Below are 8,493 nucleotides of genomic sequence, written 5' to 3'. Positions count from 1 at the left end.
CCAGGAGCCAGGAGTCAGGAGCTTCTTCTTGGTCTCCCATGCGGTTACAGTGGAAGACTTGAAGAAAGCTCCTGGTTCCTGGCTTAAGATCAGTGCAGCTTTGTCCATTGTGGCCAACTGGGGAGTGAACAACAGGATGGAAGACCTCTCTCTCTCTCTCTTTCTGCCTCTGCCTCTCTGTAACTCTGCCTTTCAAATAAATAAATAAATCACTTAAAAAAGAAAAAGAATAAATACAAATGGTCAAAAAGTATGTAGAAAAGATGTTCAGTATCACTAGCCATCAGGGAAATTCAAATCAAAATCACCATTAGATTTCACCTCACCCCTATTAGAAAGGCTTTTTATCAATAAGACAGAGACTAACAAATGCTGACAAGAATGTAGAAAAAAGGGGGAACCCATACACTGTAGATGAGAATGTTAATTAGTAAGACCACTATGTAAAACAGTGTGAATATTCCTTTAAAAACCAGAAATAAAAGTGATGGATGATCCAGCAATCTCACTATTGGGTATATATTCAGAAGACATAAAATCACTATATCAAAGAGATACCTTCTCCATAATGTTTTTTGTGGTACTAGTCAAAATAGCCAAGACATGCAATCACAGTGTTCCTTGTCAGATGAATAAAGAAAAGGCAGTATATATACACAGTGAAATATTATCCAGTTATGAAATAGCACAAAATCCTGCCAGACGTAGAAAGACAAATTCTGTATATTCTTCCTCATATGTGGAAGCTAAAAACTTACCAGTCTGAATACACAATAGTAATTATTGGAGGCTATCAGGGGAAGAGGGAGACAGAGGGAGTTTGGATAACAGGGACCAAATCAGAGTTAAGTATAAGGTCTAAGTTTTGAATTTTGCATAGCATAGTGGGTGACTATAGTTCATAATAAACTATAAAATATTTAATGTGTAAATGGAAGGAAGGAATTCACATATTCCAACTATAAAGTAATGTTCAAAAAGGAGACATATTAATTAACCTGATTTTATCCTCATACATTACATACATAAAATGAAAGCCCTACTAAAGCCCATAAATGTGTGTAATTATTTTTAATAATTTTTAAGATTTACTTCTTATCTAGCTAAGATAGAAACTAGTATTTCTTGTGTTTTTGCTAGTGTTTCAGAACTTTACATAATAACCAATGTTCATTGAAAGGTAGCTAAGTGATTTAGAGATTTTTTTTTCAATCCTGTGTTATATGGCTTGTTACTTGATCATCTCTAGAGGCACAATGAGATAAGTACCATGACTGTCCCCATTTTAAAAGTGGGGACAACTGGGCAGTGATTGACAAATTGCTTAATTTATATAGCTATTAAAACATGGAGCCAGGATTTAATTTCAGGCAGAGACAAAGATTTCCTCCTATTATTATTTTTTTTAATTAAAGGAAACTCACCTCTACAGGCTTCTTTTATGGATGTATACTTAAATCTGGACTTATTTATCTTAAAACGGACCCCACAACTTCCAGTTCCTTTCAGAACTGTATGCTTCCTGAACCATCTCCGCTTCTCCTCTGGAACCTCTCAAGGTCTATTATCTGCTCGCTGTATTTATTTTCTGACTTTTCCTTCATCATTGTCATCAGTTTATTTCTCTCCACTGTTTTAGTCCCACCAGCATTCAATCATTCTCTAGTTTCATACCTAAATAAAAGAGACTTCAAAAAAAGAAAAATATCTTAACGCCCCCACTCCCTTTCCAACTATTTCCATAGCTTTCCAATCCTTTTTTCCACTAAGTAAAGTCATATTCACTTGATCTATCTTTGCTACATTCATTCTTCATGTGTCAAACAAATATTCATTGGTACCTGCTTGGTTTCAGACATTGTGCTAAAACATAGGATTAAAACAAAATGACATAACAGACTTCAAAACTGTAAGAGCTTCTGAAATGAACTTGTGCCTGGAGTGTCCTATTGTCTCAGATGCAACCAAGAAACAGTAATCAAGGTCTTAATTTTCTGATTGTAGTCTGGTCTAAATTTTGGAAACTTGGTGTGCCCATATGTAAGTAACCCATCAATTGTTTTAAAAATAGGAAATCAGAAGAACTTTCAAACTTCAACTTGGCATTTGTATTATCTGTGCTATAGTTTAAGGGACTCAGTCTGCTTTTAATTTAAGACCTTAGCTTGACCCAATTATTTAGATATTTAGTGATCAAAAATGGATAAAATGAATGTCTCCCTACCATATACCAGAAAGAAGAGGGGCCCTGGCCCACACAATGGGATATTTCTAAACATCTCTATCAATATTGTTAAGTTTTATTGGATCACATTATATAGACAAAATAAGTAAGCATTAGAGACAAACTGATGATTTTCCCTACTTAATGCAATAAATGATATCATAACAAGATCTTTAGACAACCTAAGGTCTTTCAAATGTATGTTATGAAGGTGACAGCAGCATCAAGAGACAGGGTATGTGAGGTTGGTTGGGGACAAAAGAATATAAAAGTAGCATTAAGGATCATGACCTCATGAGGATACAAAGAAAACACAGGGGTAGGGAAACATGGGTTGAAAATATATAATCATTTGAATCTGGAATGATTGAAAACTCAAAAGGAGTGGCAATAGGCTAACTTTTTATCCCTTGAAATCTTCTCTAATCTGTCCATGGTCCTAAGAGTGGCTGAGAGGCATTTTAGAAGTTCTCTCATAGGGGCCTGTGCTGTGCCGCAGCAGGTTAAGTTGCTTTTTGCAGCGCTGGCATCCCATATGGGCACTGATTTGATTCTTGATTCTCAGCTGCTCTACTTCTGACCGAGGTACCTGCTAATGCACCTGAGAAAGCAGTAGAAGATGATCCAAGTGCTTGGGCCCCTGCATCCATGTGAGAGACCTGGGAGAAGGCCCTGGCTCCTGTCTTCAGCCAGGCCCAGCCCTAGCTGTTGAGGCCATTTGGGGAGGGAACCAGTGGATGGAAGATCTTTCTGTCTCTCCCTCTCTCTGTAACTCTGACTTTCAAATAAATAAATAAGTCTTTATAAAAAAAAAGTTTTGTCATAGACATGCATGTAATATGTCATAGACATATTCTATGTAATCAGATTTGTGGTGTTTTTTGGTAAAACATTCACAAGGTCTTATTATTTTTGCTTTCAATGTATTGCATTCTTTTGTTGCTTTTAGGAGAATCATTTTAAAAGGGGGATAGGCTTCTAGTTTCCTTTAACTGGATTTGTTTCTTTTAAATTTTTCATGATTTAGTGTTCTACTAAAAAGTCTACTAAGAGACTTTTCTTGTATTTTTCACTGTAATTTTTTTAAAATGTATTTTACTAATTTGAAAGGCAGAGTGACAGAGAAAGAGAGAGAGAGAGAGAGAGAGACAGAGAGAGAGAGAGATCTTACATCAGTTGATTCACACCCCAAATGGCTATAATGCCTGAGGCTGGGACAGACCAAAGCTGAGAGCTAGGAGTTTCATCCCAGTATCCCATGTGAGTGGCAGGGTCCCAAGCACTTGGCCAGCCCTTGGCTGCTTTCCTATGCAAATAAGCAAGGAGCTGAATCAAATGGAGCAGCCAGGACTTGAACTAGAACTCAATGGGATGCTAGTGTCACAGCCTGCAGGTTTCCCTGCTACACCACAGCACCAGCCCCTCCCCTGTAACTTTAACTCGAACAACTTGATGAGAATTTAATATAATTTACTTTAAAAGCTGTTGCAGACCTTGAATTAACTGGGAGCCCATATATTACCATCCAGGTGTGGGCTTGTTTTTGGCAAATATATTTGTCTTTACAGTCCTGCATAATTTTAAAATTCCAAAAATTACTTCTGTTTTATAGTATACCTTCTAAACCCATTGTAAGGAGGGCTTGGTCAGCATTTCTATTACATTCTTTACAGAAGTTTATAACAAAGTCATAAAACTCACTCCAGGATTAGTTTTGGCAGACAAACTCATCTGGGGAAGGAAGTTGTTTTTTCCAGCAACTTCAAAGGAATATACCAGCTTGTCTTTTCTTATCCCCTTCAGTTCACAGATAGCTTTTTGCTAAAAAAATTCTCTTTAAAATATTTCCTAATTTTCTTATACACGTTTGTATTACAAGTTCTCCGTTTACTTTAGAAGGGATGGCTACACAGTTATTTAGGGTTTGTATACCCCAGTTCAACAGTTTTGTGTTCATATTACATTATTACCTAACAGGTATGAGATGGTAAGTGACCTACTTATTGTATATAATGAGCACTTAATAAGTGATATCTGTAGAGGTATATAGTCTTTCATCATTTTTAGAGTCATTATTACTTAGGAACCTAACAACCTCCTTAATCAGAAATGTATCTATAAATATTGAATTAAATGTGATTAATTTTTTTATTTACTATTTTAATATCAGAATGAACTTAGAGATATAAAGGTATTAAAACATGACTCTTACCTTCAAAAGAAGTCTAATTCAGTAAAAGAAAGTAGACATGTAAAGATACAGTTAAAATCCACAATGTTCAGTGCTTCCATAGAGGCTTGAAAAGCTCAGATTAAGGATCTTTTGTGGGCCTTTGCTGTGGTGTAGTAGGCTAAGCCTCTGCCTGAAGTGCCAGCATCCCACATGGGCACCAGTTTGAGACCTGGATGCTCCACTTCGTATGCAACTCACTGCTAATGGACTGGAAAAGCAGTGGAAGATGGCCCAGGTGCTTGGGCCCCTGCACCCATGTGGTAGACCCAGGAGAAACTTCTGGCTCCTGGTGGCATCCTGGCCCAGCCTCAATTGTTGTGGCCATTTGGGGAGTGAACTAGTGGATGGAAACCTCTCTCTGTGTCTCCCTCGCTCTGTAACTCTGTCTCTCAAATAAATAAGTAAAGCTTTTTTTAAAAAAAGATCTTTTATTCAGTCTAGGGCCTCTATGAGTATTTTTAAGTGACAGAAAGAAGGGCAGATATTCTGTGTAGAATACCAAAGAATGATTAGGAAACATGTTGGTAGACATTCATGTGCAAAACAGAAAGAGAAAAACTGTGGCATCAGCTGGAAACCAGAACATGACTGGAGTCAAGTATATGAGGATGGGAGAGTATAAAATATGAAAAAGAAAGATATTTCTATTCTTTTTCCATCATGATAAACCTGCTAGGTCCTCTCATGGCTAGTTACTCTGTGTAGCATATATTCCTTTATTTTGGTTTATACTGCTATTGGTAGAATTTGTCCTCTACTGACTTTCTTTCTTTTCTTTTCTTTTTCTTTTTTTTTTTTTTTTTTTTAGATTTAAAAGTATTTATTAGAATCAAGGACCTCCAGCCTAAGTGGCACGGTGGGGGGCTTCCAAGAGAGGAAAAAACCCAAAGGGGACTGGTGACAGTCAGCCTTAAGTACAATTTTGAAGGAGAAAATATTTGATGATTTGATTGGCATTTATTTACCAGGTGGGGACCAAAAAAAAACATCAGAAGACCTCATTTACAATATTCCATCCTGTCTGGCCTGCTAAGGGTGGGGTAGATAACTTGTTTTCATGGTAAGCTGTGAGCTCTTGAGGAGCTTCCTTGCTATTCTCATGATAAATTCTCCACTGATTTTCTAAAAATATTTAGTATTGGAGAGAGGTATTTTTGAAAGCATCTTGTATGTCCTGAAATGGATTTATTTCACCTTTTCTTTTGACAGGTAATTTAACTGAGTATAGTGTTTTAAGTTAGAAATTTATTTTTTTTCTTTTGGCATTTGGGAAGCACTACTTCCTTGTCTCCAAGCATCTGATAGTACTGACAAGAATCAGAGGCTCTTCTGATTTCTGATACTTTGTATATGAGCTGTCCTTTTATCCTTGTAGGATTTTAGGATATCCTCTTTGTCACTGTGGTTCAGGAATTTATTCTATTATTTAGTACCTGCTTAGGACTCACAATTTCCAGGGTTGGGAGATTTTCTCTCAAAATACCAAGTTATTTTTCCTCCATTTATTCTTTGGGTTTGCTTTTCCTTAATTTTTGATTCTTCTTTTATTCAGATATGAGATATGTTATATGCTGTATTTCTTACCCTTTCTCTCTCATCTTCCATTATTGTGTTTTTTATTTTCTGAAATTTTTATTACCTTATCATTTAAGTCCTCTTTTTTTTTTTCTCATTTTTGCCTTTATGTTTTTAACTAAGAAGGGCTATTAAATTCTCTAAATAACCATCTAAACTTATCTTCTATTTTTCCAACTTTATTCAGGTACAACTGACAGGTATTGCTGAATATTTTAAGGCATAAAATGTGAGAAATTGTTATCCATAGGCATTATTAAATGACTACCAAAATCAAGTTAGTTGACAAATCCATTAACTGATGTAATTACCTTGTGTGTGTATGTTGAGAACACTTAAGGTTTTTTTTAAAGCAGGTAAGTATTTTTTAATTAAGATGTGTAAGTTTTTAGGCATAAGGCTTTTGCATACTTGATTGAGTACACTACAGTATAAAAAAACTTTTAAAAATTTTTTATTAATATAGAGTGAACAGATTTTGTGAATTTCATAGGTACAATCCTAAGACAATAGCTATATATGCAGTCAGTTATACAGTGCAGTATATTAACTGTGCTGCCCACTAGGTCTCCAGCATTTACTCCTCTTATAACTGGAAGTTCGTGCCCTGTCAACCTCTACCTGTCCATCTCTACCATTGTGCTCTGTATTTCTATTACTGGACATTTTTAAATTCCATATGTGTAGCACAAGTATAAGTGAGATCATGCATTATTTTGCTTTCTGCATCTGGCTTATTTTACTCAGCAAAATACCCTCCAGGTTCCCTAAAACACTTTCTGAAATTGACATTCAGGGAAATGCATTCTCCTGATTTTCTTTCTTGCTGTCTGAACATATTCAGTTTCTCTTCCAGGTTCCATTTGTCGTCCTTTAACCAGTGGAATCTCCCAGGGCTCAGTCCTTGGATCTCTTCGTCTTTTTTATTCCCACTTCATTTTACCTGGTGTCAAGACTTTAAATACTCCTTGCATGCTGATTACTCATGTCTTTTTGTTTCCCATTTTGATGCTCCTCTACAAAGCAAAACTCGCATATCCTTTGTCTACTCTTGGATGTGTAAAGGCATCTCAAGCTTAATGTAACAGTATTGAGTTCCTGATCTTCTTCACACTCATTTTCTCCAAAAATCTCCTTCATCATAGTAAATGGTAAATGCTTTCTGCCACCTGAGCCAGTGTTTCAGTTGTCCTTGACTTCCCTTCCTTGTATATGTCTCTAATCTGTTAAAAAAAATCTAGTTGACTGTACATTTAAAATGTACCAGGAATCTGGTCACCTGAATTTAAATAGCCATTTACTCTGAAGTTGATTATTTCAATAGCTTTTTAAGTGATCTCCCTGTTACTCCTCTTGCTTCCTTTTCAACACAGCATTACATTCCTGTTTCATCTAATATAGAAACAAAAGTCTTTATAATGGTCATTAAGACCCTATATGACCTGTTTGACCCTTTCTTCCCTGAATTATCTTTCTGACCTTCTCTTCTAAACTGTTCCTATTTTTCATCACCCCGGCCATTCTGGCTCCATTTGTGCACCATTGTACTTGCTGTTCTCAGTGTAGACTATCCTACACTTCACCAATAGTGACACTTCAGATCTCTGGTTTAATGTCATCTTCTCATGAAATCATACCCTCTTGAAAATTCCAAGTTCTTATTGTGGGGAGTCAGATGGGTTAATAGGTAGTCAGGGTGGTCCCAATAGAATTTTGGGTGTAAAATATTTGCTCCCTTCCCCTTCAGCAAGAGCAAATAGGCTGCCATCCCTCCTTCAAAATCTCCAAATTTACCATGAAAATAGCAAGGAAGCTCTTCCTGAGCTCACAGTCTATTGTGAAAACAAGTTACCTACCCCACCCTTTGAATGGTTTTTTGTTTTATCAGGAGCAGACCAGACAGGATGGAGAATTACAAATCTGATCTTTTTGGAATGTCAATCTGATTGTCAAGTTTGTTTTTTTTTTTTTTTTTTCCCTTTGATATTGTACCTAAAAACTGCAGTCTATGGGGCCTTTTAGATTTTTCCCTCTCTTGGAAGCCCCCCGCTCACCCCATGCTGCTCTGGCTGGAGGACTTTGATTCTAATAAATCTTAAATCTCTCTGTTTGTCCACTTGGAACTTCTTCCATGTGAGACAAAGAAACAAAGTAATAGCTACAATTTCTCTGCTGCTGTTTTCCTGTAACATTATCACAAATAATAGGACTCAGAGTGGGTGTTTGATGGTTAACTTACTGGGAGACAACAGGTGATAAATAAAGCAGTTGGGTCCCTTCCACCCATATTGGAGAGCTGGGTTGACTTTCTCAGTTCCTGGCTTTGGCCTGGCCAGTAAAGGGCATTTGGGAGTTAACTAGTATGAAGTAGGTAGACATACATATCAAGTGAATGTGACCCTCTGTGTGTGTGTGTGTTTGTCTGTCACTATTTTTGTTTGCTTTTTTGCTTTTCAAATAA

This window comes from Lepus europaeus, chromosome 4, assembly GCF_033115175.1.
Source record: "Lepus europaeus isolate LE1 chromosome 4, mLepTim1.pri, whole genome shotgun sequence".
Classification (NCBI taxonomy): domain Eukaryota; kingdom Metazoa; phylum Chordata; class Mammalia; order Lagomorpha; family Leporidae; genus Lepus; species Lepus europaeus.
The sequence above is the reverse complement of the archived record's forward strand: the minus strand, read 5'-3'. Positions refer to the sequence as shown.